A 21,042-nucleotide genomic window follows, 5' to 3' on the forward strand; every position below is an offset into this window, starting at 1 on the left:
TTCCCTCATTTGTCATAATCAGTAGAAACCTGGGCTCTCCTAGCAGACATTTGCAATAGAACAAAACCTAAATACATAAGGCCATATCGAATGATGCTAAATGAAAGGACCTCTAGGATATAGAAACAAAAGCCATATAAGAGTGATTGTTGTCCTTAATGTACTCTGTTATCTCTCATCTCTTTTGCTGTCCCTTGGCTATCTCATATTGTTACAGAATTTCAATGTGTTATCTGTATATATGTGTATTTGGTTATTTGGAATAGGATAGGGAAGTAAGGAAACAAGATGAGGGGTGGGGGTGGGAGGAGGGAAATGGGGACCACGACATGAGAAAGGGTATCAATGTTTGTGAAGTAATGCATCTTCTATCTGGTGAATATAATGTAACCCTTCTATTAATTACAATAAAAATATATAAAAAAGAGAGCATAGGCCATAGCTCTAAACAGGATAGGGGCTTGTCTTGTGGCAGCTAAGGACTAGTGCATTCTTCCTAACCATGGTTCTGGGTTATACATGATTCCATAAATACACAGGTAACTGCCACACAAAAAGGCTTATGTGTGGTTGAAAGTAGAGGTCAAGATATTCTTTTGAGAAGAGAAATAACTAATAACTAACAATAATACCTAATATTTTTAAAATAAATTTATTGGGAGTTCTTTGTTCAGTTGATTGAGGTCATATAATCTTTTGCATCTATAAAGAGAAGTATAATTTTCTTCTTTACTATGTTCATGTGCTATGAATAACTGTCTTAGTATTCAACATTTCTTGGTTTCTTGGAAAGGAAGCATCTAATTGTGGTCAACTCTTAAAATACTATTCCACTCAATTTATTAATATGCATCTGAGGATTTGTATTTCTCTTTATTCTTTTTCCTCCTTCATCACTCTGATCCATTATTGTTTTCCTTCTTATTTTTTTTTTTTGGCTTTTTGTCTTCTGTGGCAGGAGTAGGTATTGGAGGGAGTGGGACACTTGTGATTGAATCCAGGGCCTTGTACAGGCTCAGCAAGTGCTCACCCCTGTCTGACTTTGACTTCCTAGGGTTGATACAACTTACTTAAAGATTGACAGGAAACTAACCTGACTCATGGCTAGTTTTATGAAATAATAACTTAATGATATTATATTTGATAACTTCATTTCTTCAGTAATTTCTGAGTTCTTAACACTTTCTGTACGAATTTTATTGATTTTTCCCAAATGAATTTTTAAGACAAAACAGACCCTGTAGTTTCATCTATCTTTAAATTATCTTTTTGTACCATTCAGCAAATCAGGTTGTGGGTATAGTGCATCTAGATTGATATCACCTCTTTCATCAGTCTTCCTCATCTCTTCCAACCAAAAAGGTATTAACTGAAATATTATATTTTCAGGGAGAATTCAAAAGTTATAATTCCTCAGAAAGGCTCTCCCTGTCCAAAAAAGTTGTTACCAGAAAACAGGCCCTAGAAAAGTTCCCACCTTTCAAGGGGTGATAGACAAATGAAGGGAGGAATTAGGGAGAGATACAGTCATAAAATCTAATGCATATCTATAGAACTTCTATTTGTAAGCCCTCGTTTCTTACTGTAAATCAGTTTACTCACAATCAGAGTTAGTGAACTTCATGTAAATATTCTTAAAATATTTAATGTGGCCTATAAAACTAAAATTATGGGGCTGGGAGTTTGGCCTAGTAGTAGAGTGCTTGCCTAGCATGCACAAAGACTTGGTTTCGATTCTTCAGTACCACAAACATAGAAAAAAGCTGGAAGTGGTGCTGTGGTTGCAGCTCTGGCCTTGAGAAAGCCCAAGGACAATGCTCAGGCCCTGAGTTCGAGGCCTAGCACTGGCAAAAAAAAATAATTAAAATTTAAAAATAACTTATAAAACTAAACTTATTACCTTCAGAATCATGGTCCCTATCTGGAAAGTCTTCCCTTTAAACATACCATTGGTCCACCCTCCTTTAGCTCACCAACACCCAATGTACACACTGATTCCAAAAGAATCATTGGACAATTCATTTGGATATTGATTCTAAAAACTCAGCAAGCCAAAGTGGTACTGTGGCTCAAGGGGGTAGAGCAGTAGCCTTGAACTGAAGAGCTCAGGGACAGTGCCCAGGTCCAGAGTTTAAGCCCCACAACTAACCAAAAAAACCAATTCAGCAGGCCAGAAGGCAAATAGTTTAAACATTATTTTTTTAATGCAATCTCTGCTGATTCATTCAGTAACTGTTCTACAGATCAATAATATTAACACTCGATCCATAACCAAAGAGGAATGATGATATCCAAATAAAATCTTTTATGTACAAAAATATACTATACATTTCAAAAATCTGTAATCTGTAAGACAGTTTTTTTAAACTTATCACTATAACAGTTTCAAAATATATTGAACATTACATTGTTCCCATTTATGAACTGGTTTTATATTTTTATATCCCTTAAAATTAAATTAAAATATGTCTACTTTAAATATAGGCTAGACTTTAAATAAGCACTAGACATTGAGTCAAATCTGTCCCACAATAAAAACTGTTTATCCCTTATCTGCTTCACTAATATAAGATGATTTTAATGCAAATTCCACACAAGTAACATGTAACAAGATTAACATTTATTTAATGTTTACTTGGGAGCAAATATTGTTTAATTGCTTTGAATAAATTAACTCATTTTATTGTTAAAATGACTCTCAAAGGTTGGTAGTATTATCACCCCTATTGAGAAATGAACATATCACCTGCTGCTAATAGCCCATTCCTGTAATACTACATACACAAGAGGCTGAGATCCAAAGAATTTGCAGTTCAAATCCAGCCTTGGAAGAAAAGTTTGCTAGACTCCATTTCCAAAAGAGCCAGCAAAATCCTGGTATGGGGCATTGCTTAAGTGTTAGAGCACCAGTCATAAGCAAAGAAGGTTGAGTGAGTTCAAGCCCATGTACTGGAATTTTGGAAAGTAACATTGAAAAGCAAATAGGTTAGGTATATCAAGTTATCCATATACTTTAAGAATTATAGAGTAGGTTTTAAACCTATAATATTGACTATTTTGAAGGCCAAATTCAAAATAATGCATTATAAGAAGTACTCTACTTTTATTAGTGTCTTTCTTTGAGAAGTATAAAATTGGATTACTGACAAAGTATCAATGACCTAAATTTGAAATATCAAGAAAAAAACAAAACAAAACAACAATAGCCTTACTAAATTCTATACATACCTAGCTTGCCTTGGAATATTAATTCTCCTATTTCACCATCTTTAGTGTTGGGAATACAGGAATATATCATCATACCTGGCTTAAGAAATTTATTTATAAAGTACAGACTCAATTTAAACTCATATCGTAGCCCCAGTTTAAAAATTCATACCATAGCCAGAATCCAATGGCTCATGCCCATAATCTTAACTACCCAGAAGCCTGAGCAGCTGACAACTGCAGATTGAAGACTGCAGTTCCAAGCCAACCCAGGAAGAAAAGTTACTGAGACTCTTATCCTCAATTAACCATGAAAAAAAAACCTGAAAATGGAGCTGTGACTCAAGTGGTAGAGTGGTAGCTTTGAGCAAGATATTCAGAAATGGTGCCCAGGACCTGAGTTCCACCTCTAAGACCAGCACATATGGAAAAAAAATGCCTGATATATATGCATAGATAGATAGACAGATAGATAGATAGATAGATAGATAGATAGATAGATAGATAGATAATATATATATGATATATTATATAAATATATGTAGGTATATAAAAACACACATATATATGAGTTAGTTATATATATATCATATGTTCTATATAGAAGATACATCTGTATATATAAGCTATATATATAGAAATTACATACATATAATGTGTATAAGATTAAATATAAAGAAAATATATATAAATGAGATACCAACACATGAGAGAGACAAGGAGAGAGAGGGGAGAAGGGAGAAAGGATTCGTAGTAACTTTGAAACAAAAATGCAACATTTAAATCTGGATTCTAGTGTCTCCTTCCTGGAATCTTAGCTACTTAGGAACTCTAGACTCAGAGTATTGTAGTGTTATCCAACTCCTTTTCCAAAATACGCATCACAAAACTGAGGTGCAGCTGGATGTGATGGCTCATGCTTGTAACCCTAGCTACTCTGGAGCCTGAAATCTGAGGATTGTGGTTCAAAGCTAGCTTGGGCACAAAAGTCCATGAGAATCTTCTCTCCAGTTGACCACTAGAAAACCGGAAGTAGCACTGCAGCTTAAGGGGTATGGTGGTAGCCTTGAGCTGAAAAGATCAGGACAACACTCAGTCCCAGAGTTCAAGTCCCAGTGACCAAACCAAACCAAAAAATGTAAGCAAGCAAGTATAGTGAGCAACAGGTTCTGAGTTCAAACCCAATACTGCTAAAAATACAAACAAAACAAAATGATTTTTGGTTGATAACATGTACCTGGAGCACTGTACCTGCTAGGCAAGAACTTTGCCACTGAACTATACCCCAGCCTTGGCAAGAATTTTTGAAAGTCAAAAGTGATGTTTTTGTGTGGATTCTGGCCACTAGAGCATTATAATAATGTGAAGATTGTTTTTATTTTTTTTCTTTCTTTTTTATTGTAATTAATAGAAGGATTGTATTATAGTCACCAAATAGAAGGATACCCCTTCTCATGTTTTTGTCCCCATTTCGCTCCCTCCACACCCGCCCCTCATCTTGTTTCCCCCTTCCCTATTCTATTTCAAATAAATAAACATATATACAATATACCAGATAACAAGATAAGATATTGTAAAAATATGAGATAACCAAGGGACAGCAAAAGAGATGAGAAATGACATGGTACAGTAAGAACAAAAATCACACATTCCATGGCTCTTGTTTCCAATCTGAAGATTGTTTTTATTTTTGTAGGATGGCAAAATATTGCTCAGAACAACAGATTTGTGCCTTCTTCCCATTCCCTCATTCTAGCTCCGAGGAAGCCATGTAACTACCTAGTTAGGGAAACCATGAGTCTAGTTTCCTTTGTTGAGAGAAACTGACAGCCTACTTTGGGCCTGTTTGGGAGCTGATCAAGATCCTTCCTGCTCAGCTTCTATTTCTGGCTTTATTTAGCCTGATGCAAAACCCACAGTGTGCAAATGTTCCTCTCTCCAGAGCATCTGTCAAAAATCAGTGGTCATCTTTAAAACATCATCACAAATATCTGAAGTGGCTTCAATAGTTAGGGCTAACAGATGGCTAACCCAAAATAGTTAAAAGGAAAAAATAGCAAATTCAGAATTCCTTAGAAAAATGATATGAAAAGGAAGGATATATTTCAGAGAATGTAGAAGGCCATGTACAAGGGTAGGATTGTGTATATGCCAAGGTAAGGTCTGAGGAGGTCTTTATCTTTCTCCTTTGAGGAAGGTACGAAGTAGAAACTAAGTCCACTGGTACCAGTGAGTTAAAGTTATGCCCCAACATACATGAAAAAAACCCTCATGTGAAAACCATTACAAGATTAAATAATTAGCATGTATTACACTGAGATCAAATCCTTACTTAATCATGTACTGTCAAGAACTGTAATTATTGGCCAGGAGTGTGGCTGAGTGGCAGAGAGCTTGCCTCGCATGCATGAAGCCCTAGGTTTGAGTCCTCTGTACCACATAAGCAGAAAAAGCCAGAAGTGATGGTGTGACTCAAGCCACAGAGTACTAGTCTTGAAAAAAAACCCCAAACCATGCCCAGGCTCTTAGTTCAAGCCCCAGGACTGGCAATAAAAAAAAAGAAAGAATGCAATCCTATGTCAGTCATATTATTTGTAGCATGGAGTTAATGATAATACCTATAATTATTGAAGTTCTGAGAATATAATGAAGAATTAATACTCAAATGTTAGAAATTTTTTGTATAATATAATAAAATTGATTTTTAGAAGATTCAAGTATAGTGAAAACCTAAGAGATAGAGCGTTTTTAAAATGGAAAAAGATATAAAAATAAGAACATTGTCTCAGTAGAAGTATAGTGGCATTTAAAAATATATTTCTTGGGGCCGGGAGTTTGGCCTAGTGGTAGAGTGCCTGTCTAGCATGCACAAAGACCCAGGTTTGACTCCTCGGTACCACATACACAGGAAAAAGCCGGAAGTGGTGCTGAGGCTCAAGTGGTAGAGCTCTGGCCTTGAGAAAGTCCAAGGACAGTGCTCAGGCCCTGAGCTCAAGACCAGGACTGGGCTTACTATTTTACTCATTATTAAATCTGTATATCTTTATGAGATACATCGTGGCAACAGAATTCATTTATGTGTGGTGTGTATATAGGTCAAGTCAGGATAATAAACATTTCCATCTCTTCCAACAGTTTTTTTGGTGCCAGTAATTTGGGCTTACAGACTCATGCTATTGTGCTCTTAGGTATTTTACGCAACTGCTTGAGCTGTCTCAAACACTTCCAGATACGATTTCCTGGTTAATTGGAGATAAGAGTCCCATGGACTTTTTTTTGATGAGGGAGTTGGGGGGACTGGCTTCAAACCTTGATCCTCAGATCTCAGTCTACTCAGTAGCTTCAATTACAACAGCACTTTACCCATTAATCACCTTTTTTCCATATATTTTTTATTGTAATTAATGGAAGGGTTACATTATATTCACCAGATAGAAGGTGCATTACTTCACAAACACTGATCCCCTTTCTCATGTCGTGGTCCCCATTTCCCTCCTCTCACCCCCACCCCTCATCTTGTTTCCTTACTTCCCTATCCTATTCCAAATAACCAATTAAGCATATATAAAATATATCAGATAACAAGGTGAAATATTGTAACAATATGAGATAACCAAGGACAGCAAAAGAGATGAGAGATAACAGAGTACATTAAGGACAACAATCACTCATTATATGGCTTTTGTTTCTATATCCTGGAGGTCCTTACATTTAGCATCATACTGTATGGACTTATGTATCTAGGTTTGGCTCTATTGTAAATCTCTACTAGGAAAGCCCAAGGTTTACTGATTATGACAAATGAGGGAAACCATTGAGCCTATGTTCCTTTGAGTCTGGCTTACCTCACTTAATATGATTTTTTTTAAGTCTTTCCATTTCCTTACAAATGAGGTGATGCTGTTCTTTCTGACAGCAGCATAGAATTCCATTGTATATAAATACCACATCTTGTTGATCCACTCATCAACTGAGGGACATCTGGATTGGTTCCATATCTTTGATATGGTAAATAGTGCTGTAATGAACATTGTTGTGCTAGTGGATTTAGTATGTCCTTGTTTCTGGACCATTGGGTAAATGCCAAGTAGTGGAATTGCTGGGTCATAGGGGAGCTCTATGTTTAGTCTTTTGAGGAACTGCCATACTACTTTCCATAGTGTTTGAACGAGTTTGCACTCCCACCAACAGTGTAGTAGTGATCCCTCCTGCCACATCCCCTCCAGCATCTGTTGTTATTAGTTTTCTTGATCCTGGCCATTCTAACTGGAGTGAGGTGGAATCTTAGAGTTGTTTTGATTTGCATTTCTTTTATGACCAGAGATGTCAAGCATTTCTTCACATTAATCACTGTTTTATAATTAGAATCACATACACATCAGATCATTTTCAAATGTATCATAGGTTGTTTTGCTCAATGGTTACCCTACTGTACTCCATAGTAGAATTGCTTCATGAATTTTCATACTGTTTTCATAACAACTGTTCTAATTCCCTTTCTTACCAACAATTTACAGGATTCTCTTTTCTCTGAGCATTTATTATTTCTTGATTTGCAGTAGATAGCCTGTTTTTCTGTGGTCATGGGGCTTGAACTCTAGGCCTGGGCACTGTCTTTGAGCTCTTCAGCTAAAGGCACTACCACTTGTTCTCTCTCTCTCCCTGATTCCCCTCTCTCCCTCTCCCTCTCCCTCTCCCTCTCCCTCTCCCTCTCCCTCTCCCTCTCCCTCTCTCCCCTCTCCCTCTCTCTCTCTCTCTCTCTCTCTCTCTCTCATCTCTCTCTCTCTCTCTCTCTCTCTCTCTCTCTCTTCTCTCTCTCTCTCTTTATCTTTTTGTTTTGCCAGTCCTGGGGCTTGAGCTCAGGGCCTGGGTACTGTGCTTGGACACTTTTGCTCAAGGCTAGTTCTCTGCCACTTGAGCAACTGCTCCACTTTCTGGCTTTTTCTGAGTATGTGTGGTAGAGAGGAATCAAATCTAGAGCTTTGTGTATGCTAGGCAAGCACTCTACCACTAGGCAAGCACTCTACCACTCGGGACCCAAGACAGCCTTTCTAATAGGGATGAGAGGATATTTCATTATACTTTTCCATTGCACTTCTATGATGGTTGGTGAGATGAGCATGCTTTATATAGTTTATGAACAATTGTTTTCCTTCTTCTGGAAGATTTTCTTCATTTCATTTTAAAATGAACTGTTTGTTATTTCAGTGCTTCTCTGTGTCAATTTCTTATAGATTTCCAGTACTTATTTCTTACAAGATGCACCATGAGACAATACTTCCACCCATTCTGTAGATTGGCTCCTAATTCAGTTTATAATTTCCTTGTGGTGTAGCAGATTTTTAGTTTGATATAATCCCACATTGCATAATCATGTACTCTCAAGACCTATGTCTTAAAGTTGAAACTATGAATTTACTCTAAGATCCCATAGGCAAAAAGATTCCAGACTTTGGTAGAGACAATAATAGTTTTTAAATGTGATCCCCAAAGCATAAGCAATAAAAATAAAAATAGATACATGAGACTATATCTAAGTTGTTATCCTTTTAAAATTCAAACACATGCTTAGAATTCTTAGTGGTTAATCTATTATCTATGAGCACAAAGGAAGTCTGGAAAAATCTTTTCAATTCTTTCTTCAAATTCAAACTCATGACTCAAATTTAAAATTCTATTGTAATGTCCAAAACATTGAAATTGAGAATAAATACAGCACAGAACTTTCAGTGAAACTTTTAAATTTTTACATATTTTCCTTTTCTTTTCTGGTCACTTAATTCCCCTGGGGGAAATGATATAGACTGAGTCAAAGACCAGCATAAGGAAAATAAAAAGACTAGATACAAAATAATGATTTTTTTCCCTCACCAATGCTAGAAAAGATATAAGATTTACCTTGTTTGTTTCTTGTGGAAGAGGGTCATTTTGTAATTTTTCTATCAGACACTAAAAGGATTGAGCCACAAGGGTATTTAAATCATGAACCAAATCCAAGAAGGCATGCATGCGAGCGTGTGTGTGTGTGTGTGTGTGTGTGTGATTCATGTGTGCACAACCGTATTGGGGCTGAAACTCAGGGCCTGGGAGCTGCCTCTTAGCCTTTTCACTCATGGTTTTGGCCTTTTCTCCGTGGTCTATCCAGACGATCGAGTCAACAGGATGCCAACTTGGGCAGGTTTGAATGGAATCTCAGTTTTCGGTAGCTTTGAGGAAGAATGAGAGGTGGCTACAGAGATTTGGGGTTAAAGAAATTCTCTTAAAATATTTCCAAAGTTGGGGAGTAAAATGATGTTAAGGATTATGAACAGTTGAGTGTATTATAAAATAAATTAAATGCTCTAGGAGGACAGAGTTGCAATTCACAGAAGACAGTTAAACATTAGTTCATTGAGTCATTCTGGGCTGGCATAGCAAATATGCAGTTTCCTCAATGCTCCTTGGCTCCTATTTTATTAAGAGGAGCATTGAGGAAACTGCTATTTGCTATGCCAGGCCCAGAATGACTCAATGAACTAATGTTTAATGTATTTGTGAAATTGCAACTCTGTCTCCTAGAGATTTTCATTTTATTTTCTAATATCAATGTCATAATCCTTCAACATAATTTTACTCCCCAACTTTGGAATATTGAAAGGAATCTACTAACCTATCTCTGTCTCATTCTTCCTCAAAGTAAGAAAAATGACTTCTATAAATGACCAGGGCATCTGTTGACTGTCAGTTGGATTGACACGGAGAAAACATGAGTGAAATCACCACAAATGTAAGAAAACAATTACTAAACTTATAGATTATTCATATAAGCCAGGCATTGAAGAAGTTTGATTGAGGCTTCAGTTTACCAGCCTTAATGTAAATACAAAGCATCAGAATAGCTTGTTTAAAATGCAGTTTCTAATTCAGTAGGTCAAATTTATCAGATCTAAATTCTTTCTTTCCAGTTACATGCTCTGTAATACAAATTTTGGCAATCTAGGCACAACCCATTGATTGCCAAGAAAGAAGAATATGAGGCTTCACTTTAACATGAATAAAACATAAAGTTACAAATTAACACAATAAGAAAGCAAACTGAATGATTATCAGATTGTGTGTGTGTGTGTGTGTGTGTGTGTGTGAGAGAGAGAGAGAGAGAGAGAGAGAGAGAAAGAGAGAGAGAAAGAGAGAGAGAGAGAGAGAGAGAGAGAGAGAGAGAGAGAGAGAGAGAGAGAGAGAGAGAGAGAGAGAGGTAGGGAGATTGCAGTCAAACTCATGTCTTGTGAAAATTAAAGAGTATATTCCAAGTTAAACTTGGGACCCATAATTCATACATTGGTTTTCCAGAAATAAATTAGGTGTAGAAAATCTTTGTAAGCCGATCTCTTCAAGCTTTGCTTACGACATCAGTGGTATGCGCTATTATTGAAAAAATCCCAGGATAGTTAAAATACAGCTAACAAGAAGTGGCAGGACACAGGCAAATTTTTTTGTTAGTTGTGAGGCTTGAAATCGGGGCCTGGGAGCTATCCCTCAGCTGTTCAGCACAAGGTTAGGGCTCTACCCCTTGAGCCACAGTGACACTTTTGGTTTTCTGGTGGTTAATTGGAGATAAGAGTCTCATGCCCTTTAGTGCTCTGGCTGGCTTTGAACCATGGTTCTCAGATCTCAGACTCCTGAGTAGCTAGGATTATAGAAATGAGCCACTGGCTCCCAGACAGCACATGGTTTTGACACAGGTAGAAGATGAAAGCCAAGATCAATAAAAAAAATACATGATGCTTTATATGATGTGTTTTATTGTAACAGCTTCTTTAGGTGAAAAGCATGACCAAGACATTTATAGACTCAGGAATCTAATGGAAGGCTTAGAGCACAGAATAGCAAAGTAAAAGAGAACCAAATATGACCACACCAAGTGGAATGAAAGTCTACTGTGAACGTTGTGTGATGAAGACCAAAAATCTCTAGGTGCAATTTTCCAAAGAATTAGAGGTGGAAAGGATTATTTTAAATAGGCAAATTTTTCTGTGATTATAAAATAGATATTACTGGGCTGAATTATCCATTTATTAATTAAAGCGTAGAATATCAAACATAAAAAGACTTGCATTTGAGTAATGAGCAAATATTAGATGTATGATGTTCATTGCAGACTGAATGGTAGCCTAAAGGATCTTGAGGTTGTTATAAAATAAAAATATTAAGCTGGCACAAATATTTTGGATCTTTTCTTTTTTGTCAGTTGTAGGACTTTACCTCTGGGTCTAGGTGCTGTCTCTGAGCTCTTTCAGCTCAAAGTTATCACCTATCCTTGGAACCATGCCACTTCCAGTTTTCTGGTGGTTGATTGGACATAAGAGTCTCACAGAGTGACATAGATGACAGTGATCAAGATGTAGTGTGTTCATAAACTGCTTTGTTAAATGACAACTCCCTTGTATAGTTACTTGAATATAATAATAATAATAATAATAATAATAATAATAATGAAAAGAAAACCAGTGAGATTGATTGAAAAATATGAAGCTGAGGCAATAAAAATGGTCACAAATGGATAAGATGAAAGAGTTACTTGGAAACTAAAATTGATTTGTTGGCCTATTATATAGTCAATATAATACTGTTTATACATTTGGTTTTCAACCATGAGATTTATTTGCTCTAATAGAAATGTCCTCACACTCAGTAAACTAAAAGCTTTGGAAATAGCTAAAAGTTGAATTTGTGAACCATATATCAAATGCACCGTTATGCAGTAGATAAGGACTACTGGGTATGCACTCAGAATTAATATGCCCTCATTCACTGAGTTAGTATTTACCAGGACTGAATCCTTGACAGGAGTGTGTTAGTAAAGTGCTTTTGTTTAGCTTAGTTTTGTTCATTGAACATCTGGGGATCCGTTTTATGAAAGAAAAAGATTTTGGATTAATGTAAATAGTCTCTTAGTCTGTCTGTTAGATCAACATTCCAGGTTGGAGGCATTGTCTTCACAATCTAGCAACAAACCAATCTGGCTTTCAGGATAGACATGCAAGTCAGTGTGGAGTCTAGGAATGCTTGCTTCCTAGCTGACTACTTTCAGCTGCAGAGAAAACTACTGTGAAAACTACTGTTTTCCATTTATGCATAATCAAAGGAGATTATCTGTGTAGAGTTCGGTATGCTTGTATCTTTAGCACATGAATTGTGCACCTGTTATGAAGGACAATATGAATTATGTCTATGTACAGATTTAGAAATTACTAGTACAGCAAAGGAATTGTTAGCTTCAGTTTTACCACTTAGCTTTTGCACACTAATGACATAAATCACACCCCCCACACACCCCTATATTTGCAAGGTGGTACTGAGTTTGAACTAAGACTGTAACAACACCATCAAAGCTATGTCTGCAGTTTGCTTTTTGTTGGTTGTCTTGGATATGTTTAACCTACTTGTTTTTTGCCTGAATGACCCTCAAACTGCCATCCCCTGTAACTCAGTTTCCTGGGAAGCTAGAATTACAGGCCTAAGCCACCAAGTGTCTGGCTCCCACATTAATTTTCATCTTCAACTTCAAGTGTTGGCTTTTCTCCAAATTTAGCTTTCATTGCTCTTGCCAAAGTGGTTCATGAATCATAGTTTAAATCTGAGATTCTCTCCTGTTTTCAAAGGCAATGGAGTTTTCTTCTGTTTTTATTTTCTCTTTTGTAATCAGATTTTCTCAAATGAAACGACAAGGAATTTACATTTCATTCTTTAACAACAGTCCATTCATTATAATGTAGTGGAGACTGAAGTATGTATATCCTGTTCCTGTGGTCACAAGACCATAAAAATAGTGGAGTTTTATCTCCTTCAGCCAGGAAATTAAAGAGCTTTAAATACTCACTCCCTAGCTACTAATGAAGAATTTGTCATCTGATTTATTAGAGAAATAATTGTCTTAGTGCCATAGGTTGATACCATATTCTCTGGCTTCTCCTTTAGAAAACTATTCTTCTTTTATTGTAAGCTGGGATGAAGATTTCCTGGGCTCATTTAGAAGGCTAGCACAGCTGTAATTATGAAATCTCAACCTAATGTACCCTATAGTACTGGCCTTTGCAGGAATGTAAGTCACAAAGGCTGTGTTTCTATCATTGGGTTTATGAGTCAGATTCCTTATGAGAAAATTTATATATCCCAGTTTTACAACTTCGCTCCTTTGACTTGAAAGTTATTTTTATGATCCTTCCTTTCTTTCTTTCTCCCTTTCTTCCTTCCTCCCTTCTTTCCTTTCTTCCTTTTTTCCTTCCCTCCTTCCTGTTTTTTTATTTCTGTTTCACCAAAAATATTCAGATTTCTTATAAACACATGAGAAAGATAAGGTTTGTGAGGATAGGGACATTTTGATTACATCTCGGCAATTTTTTATAAAGCTCCTAGAATGCTATAGAATTTCATTCACTCGCTAAATATTCTTGAATGGATGAAGATGAATATTTTGAAGTTGAGTATTTTCCTTATATATTATAAATTGTATATTTTATAATTCCAATAATTGCGAAGCCTGTATTCTATTTTAACTACAAAAAATGTCTCTTTCAGCTCTTGCTACTGCAACAGAAAGTTTCAGTCTGAAAATTCAGTTGAAATGGCAGTGTTCACTGGACATGAGCCTAGATTTGCTCACACCTGGTTTACAGCCTGGTTACCACAGAATATTTTTTGTATGGCACTAGTGGTTTACACCTAAAATTCTAGCAACTTAGGCTACTGGGATCTGGAGAATGCCAATTTATACCCAGCTCAGACAGTAAAGTGCACAAGACTCCATCTCTGAAAATAACCAATGAAAAAAATCTGAGCTGCAGGTACGGCTTAAATGGTTGAGTGCCAGCTGATCAAGTAAAGCCAAGCAAGCATGAAAACCTGGACTCAAACTCTAGTATAAGAAAAGAATATATATATATATGTATATATATATAAATGTGTGTGTGTATATATTCTAGGAGGTTACATGAAAAAACGAGTATATTTGTCTATTGTGAATGACAATTGGATAGATGATGAAATACATCTTTTATAAAGTTATTTTGAAAGCATAGGTGATAGTTTCTGCTTCTGACCCACTGGAAATAATCTTGTTTCTTTCTGGAGAATGTCACCTTTTATTTTTGAGAGCACACTTGACTAAGCAAACAGGGAGGCATGCTTCCAAGACAGAAAAGAACAAAATCTCCTGGTTCTCAAAAGGGTACAAGAAATTTAGGAGATGAGCTCCAAATAAAAGGAAAAACAGTCTCAGCAAAAGGAAAAGACAAAATGACTGAGAGAAAAAGGAAGTCAAAGTTCTGCTTGACTGTGTGTGGAAACATGATGACTGGTTGAATGATTCTATTGTACGATACATGATCTCAACTATATAGTTCAGGCTGGCTTCAAACTTGTGATCCTCTTCCTGGGACTGCTAGCAAGTACTAATGTGTTTTAACTCATAATTTTTTTTAACTGCAGCCCTGCAGCCTCTTTTATTGCAAACATTATTAAAACCTACTGGGCACAAACAGCGATGGTGCCTGGCATTCTCTGGAGGCCTAAGAAACCTTTACTCTAAGGACATTTTTGCTTGTTTATTCTGTATCTGTTACTATTTACTGTTTCTGTAGAGTAAAAGAAGAAATGAGTCACTCAGTATGAAATACAATACTTAATTAACCAACAGTACCAGGCCATTAGTGCAAAGAAAATTCTTACTATAATCTTTTTTTGTGAACAGAAATCAGGAGAGCTTATTAATATTAAATCAATGTAGAAGAGAATATTTGAAATGATGTTATGTAAAACTCAAAATGTGGGCAATCTAGCTGACATTTAGCCAAAAGCTTAAAGTAAATTCATTTCCAGAAAGTAAAATGAATCTTCATTTTGTCATGTACAGCAGTTGATTTTAGTTTGAAGGACTTTGAAGCTGATTTAATCTTTGCTAAAAGTAGATTTGGATGATTCTTTTCATAAAATATAATGAAGTTGGAAATGAGGTGCTCATAGCTACTTTTACAGCTATTCTAAGTAGGATTGAGCTTTTATGGTCCAGTCCTTCCTATTGAAGATGTCTGAGTTAGGGAAAAGCCACTGGTGTGCAGTGAGCAGGGAGATGTAACCAAGAGCCTGGGATCTGACGCCTGACCAGAGTTCCAACTCTGGCTTGTCATGTCAGAAGATGAGTATTAAAATTCTATTCTTCTGGGAATACCATTACTTTTAAAAGATATTTTTTCTGACTATAGAACTTTGACAGTATCTTTTCTTCTTGGACTACTTTGAATATTATTTTAATATAATATGGTTATTAATTATTAGCTGTTATTTATATTAATCCCCTCCATCAAGTCAGTTCTGTCTTTTACTGGTTGAGTCAAATGCCTTTCTTTCTTTCTTTCTTTCTTTCTTTCTTTCTTTCTTTCTTTCTTTCTTTCTTTCTTTTTTTATGGATCATGAGGCTTGAACTCGGCCTGGGAACTGTCCCTGAGCTCTTCAGCTCAAGGTTACCACCCTACCCTTGAGCCAAGTCATACTTCCCATTTTCTAGGGGTTAACTGGAGGTTAAGAACCTGAGGGTTCTTTTGTGCCAGGGCTGGCTTTGAATTTTGATTCTCAGATCTCAGCCTTTTGAGTAACTAGGATTACAGGTGAGAGCCACCATGCTCGCTGAGTCAAATGTTCTTCTTCAAGTGTTTATTAACCATCTTTTTTCTTTTTGTCACTCTTATTTTGGATTCATATTTTTATATACTTCTATTATATGGTGGAACACAATGGATTTCTGAAACTCTACTAATTTTATTTATTTATATATTCATACATTCAGGTTAGATAAACTCTACTGATCAAATTTAATATTAACTGCTTTTTTTTTCTTCTAGATCAAACTGGTTTTTAAACCCTCAAGTTACATTTTTGTTTTAGCTTCTGTACTCTAAAAATTTGGAATTTCCATTTAGGTCTATTAAATAATTTTTTATTCTTTGTTGATACTTTCTTTGGATGGATCATTTTCTTTTTTCATATATTTTTATTGTAATTAATAGAAGGGTTACATGATATTTGCCAGATAGATGGTGCATTAATTCCCATACATTGATACCCTTTCACATGTCTTGGTCCCCATTTCCCTCCCCCCCCATCCCCACCCCTCATCTTGTTTTCCCCTGTTCCCTATCCAATTTCAAATAATCAAATACAAATATATCTGATATATCAGGTAACAAAGTGAGATACTGTAACAATGTGAGATAACCAAGGGACAGCAAAAGAGATGACAGATAACATAGTACCTTAAGAACAACAATCATTCATTATATGGCTTATGTTTCTATATCCTAGAGAGGATGGATCATTTTCTATATGTTCAGCTAAGTCTCATCACATGATTAATTGAATTCTCTAAGGATTAAGCAGCTGCCATCAAGGGTATGTCTCCTGCATATTAGCCCAGTATTGAAAAGACTGAGGCTTTCCTAGGATAATGAGACTTTATCTCAGAATAATAGCAATAACAAAAGTAACCAAACCAAATCAAACCAAACAAATATTTGTGACCCAAATCCAACATTTAGATCCTTTCAAATTTTCTCTGAATTTATTTTCTCAGCAATGAATCTCTGTGTCCCAAGAATGACTCTTGCCCTATAGCTTTACTGAGTTATAGAATAATTAATAGTGAATTACTTTCTGTCTTTATTTTAAAGCCTTGCTTCTTAAGAATATCCACAGGTCAGTATTAGTAAATGGTCAGAAAATGACTAGATTAGAACTAGTATTTAAGCATCTTGTGCAAGTAGATCTACTATCTTATTTTGATAAGTAATAAATAGTTGTTTCATAATGCCTTTAAAACCTTTACTGTTTTTTTGGTTTCTGCAGATACAATTACTGCACTGAGTCAGGGATGAATAGATGGCCAAGACCTGCCTCAGAATTTTCTGAGCACATTTTTGACAATGTGACTTTCCTTTCTAGCAGTGTAGAAATATATGGAAGCTCATTCAAACCAAATTGCTATCTCCTGTCCTAGGTTTCACTGTTAAATTTACTGCTGGTCTTTCAGTCTTTTATGAGACTAGTAGCATAATGTCAAGCTATCTCTGATCTTGGCCTTCCCTGAATACCTTCTAAATTGCTGTTTTTCACAAGACTTGTAGGTGTAGGTTTTTACATGTTTGATCTAAATCAATCCATCTATCATTAACTATAAGGCTGCCAATCTTTATTGCTCCATCTTAACAGAACTACCACACTATGAAACTAGAGGTGGGGACAGGATATTCTTTGGAAAACATTCCATGATAAAATTTTTCTATGTAAACACTTTTCAATTTATCAAAGATAATGGTCAATCTTTTGAGACCTGGAATAGATGTTTTTTCATAATTTATTTTCAAATGGTTCTCTTTTCTTATGATATTAAATTTTTATTATGTAATATAATTAGATTTTATCTACCTTTTCACTGCTTTTTAAAATAAGTATCTTGGGGTTAACTGCTCGACTATTTGGAGTCCAATTTCCTTGAGAACTGGAAACGAATGAAAGGAAACAATTGTAAAAATTATAATGTCATAAGTGTCATACCTAGAAGATAATTTATAACAATGAATCTGTATTATACACAAGAAAGGCCTCAATTCAATAATGCTACCTTTATCCTTAGAAAAATGGACTCAAAGAGCAAATAAACTCAAAGTAAATTTTAAAATATTTTTAAAAGGAAATTACAGTTATGAGCCACTGGTGCCTGGCATATTCTAATTATTTAACAAATTAATTTTAAGTTTCCCAGGACCCTTAGTATAGATTCATTTATAAAATTAAGAAGTTATTTTTTCAAAAACTGTTGGTCCGGTTGTTTAAACATGTTTAGTAATACCAATTATTCAACGTGACACAAAATGCTCAAGATTTCAAATAACTGTGTGGATTTTTTTTAACTCTTTACCTGTTGCATTTTAATCAGGAAACAATTTTGGATTGTTAACATCCAGTACTTCTTCATGATCTTTTATTGTCTCAAAAATATAACTTTTTACAAAAGCAATATTTTTTTTACTCTTTGATGACTACCTGGTACAAAATCAATGATATCAGGGAAAAGGTTGTAGATCTAAAATAAAAACAATAATTTGGGCCGGGAGTTTGGCCTAGAGGTAAAGTGCTTGCCCAGCATGCACGAACACCTGGGTTCAATTCCCCATACCACATACATAGAAAAAAGCTGGGAGTGGTGTTGAGGCTCAAGTGGTACAGCTGTAGCCTTGAGAAAGTCCAAAGACAGTGCTTAGGCCCTGAGCTCAAGCCCAGGCCAGGCAAAAAATAAAATAACATAAAAAAATAAAAACAATAATTTATGTGTATATCATATATACATACTATGCATATTATGGAAAGCTTGGATGTAAATAAAATGTTATAATTCTTTGAAAAAAAAGAAACTGTAACAATGACAGGAAAAACAAGCCATTAGAGAGAACATTGTTTATTTAAAAAATGCATAAGTGTAAAAAATAAGCACAGGAGGAATTTCAATACCAAACTTTAGACTCTACTACAGAGTGCCCAAAACAGCTTAGTACTGGCACAAAAACAGGCCTGAAGACCAATGGAATAGAACTGAGGACCCAGATATTAATCCACAGACATATGGCCACTTAATCTTTGATAAGGGAGCAAAAAAAATAGAATGGAAAAAAGACAGCCTCTTCAACAAGTGGTGCTGACAGAACTGGGTAAGCACCTGCAGAAAACTAAAGTTGGATCCTTTTTTGTCACCCTGCACCAGGATTAACTCCAAATGGATCAAAGACCTCAAGGTAAAAGCACATACACTGAAAACTTTACTAGGAAGAATAGAAGATGCATTAGGTCTCCTTGGCACAGGTTGAAACACAAAAAATCAGAGAAAGTCTTGGTAAGTGGGACTGCATTAAACTGCAAAGCTTCTGTATGGCAAAGGACATAGCTAGCAAATTAATTAAAAAGCCTACAGAGTGGGAGAGGATCTCCACTAAGGATACAATGGACAAAGGCCTCATATCTAAAATATATCAACAGCTCCAAAAATTGACTCACTCTCAAACTAATCTCCAAAGAAACAACCATCCCATTAAAAGATAGGCCAAAGGCTTAAAGAGAGTCTTCTCTGAAGAAGAAATAACAATGGCCTATAGACAGATGAAGAAAAGCTCGACGTATCTGGCCATAAATGAAAGGCAAATCAAAACAACTCTAAGATTCCACTTCAGATTTCACCTGTTACTAGAATGGCCAGGATCAAGAAATCTAATAACAACAGATGCTACAGGGGATGTGGCCAGGAGGGATCACTACTACACTGTTGGTGGGAGAGCAAACTCGTTCAACCACTATGGAAAGCAGTATGGCAGTTCCTCAAAAGGCTAAACATAGAACTCCCCTATGACCCAGCAATTCCAATACTTGGCATTTACTCAATCGTCCAGAAACAAGGATATACTAAATCCACTAACACAACGATGTTCATTGCAGCACTATATACCATAGCAAAGATATGGAACCAATCCAGATGTCCCTCAGTTGATGAGTGGATCAACAAGATGTGGTATTTATACACAATGGAATTCTATGCTGCTGTCAGAAAGAACAACATTGCCCCATTTGTAAGGAAATGGAAAGACTTAGAAAAAATCATATTAAGTGAAGTAAACCAGACTCAAAGCAATATGGTTTCCCTCATTTGTCATAATCAGTAAACCTTGGGCTCTCCTAGCAGAGATTTACAATAGAGCAAAACCTAGATACATAAGGCCATACAGTATGACGCTAAATGTAAGGACCTCCAGGATATAGAAACAAAAGCCATATAATGAGTGATTGTTGTCCTTAATGTACTCTGTTATCTCTCATCTCTTTCGCTGTCCTTGGTTATCTCATATTGTTACAGTATTTCACTGGTTTTCTGATATATTGTATATATGCATATTTGGTTATTTGAAGTCAGATAGGGAAGGGAGGAAAACAAGATGAGGGGCGGGGGTGGGGAGAGGGAAATGGGGACCAAGGCATGAGAAAGGGTATCAATGTATGTGAAGTAATGCACCTTCCATCTGGTGAATATAATGTAACCCTTCTATTAATTACAATAAAAATATATGGAAAAAATGCATAAGCGTAGCTAATTTGATCAGCAAATATAAATTATGAATTAAAATATTAAGAATGAGGGAATTGGGACCATTATTTGATATTTAGTTATTAGTTATAGAATATTGTGAATTGCTTTATGTTAATAATTGATAGTTTACATGGAATGGACAAACTCTGTAGAAGAAATACATACAAGACACACTAAATTGGAAAAAGTGATATATCTATAAGAACTTAATTTATATTTGCATGTATTATAAAATTATTTTTTAAAAAAACCTTTTCCTTATTTAGTTGGCTTTACTGCAGAATTTACTAAACATTTCAGAACAATTATAACTCCTCTAAAGAAAGGGGAACTGGGTGCCAGTGGCTCACACCTGTAATCCTAGCTCCTTCAGGAGGCTGTGGTCTGAGGTTCACAGTTCAACCAGCCCAGGCAAAAAAAGTTCATGAGACTCTTATCTCCAGTTAATTACCAGAAAACTGGAAATGGTACTGTGGGTCAAGTGATAGAGTGCTAGCCTTGAGCTGAAGAGTTCAGTAGCAGCACCAAGGCCCAGAGTTCAAGCCCTACCACTGACAAAAAAAAGGGAAGATTTTTTCACTCATGGGGATAGCCTTCAATATTTTGACAAGTAAAACAAATCCTGATATGAAAGACAAATGAGGCTTTTACAGACTAAGAAAAATCCCACAATGAATGTC

The sequence above is a fragment of the Megascapheus bottae genome, chromosome 4 (assembly GCF_031878675.1).
Source record: "Megascapheus bottae isolate mThoBot1 chromosome 4, mThoBot2.hap1, whole genome shotgun sequence".
Taxonomy (NCBI): Eukaryota; Metazoa; Chordata; class Mammalia; order Rodentia; family Geomyidae; genus Megascapheus; species Megascapheus bottae.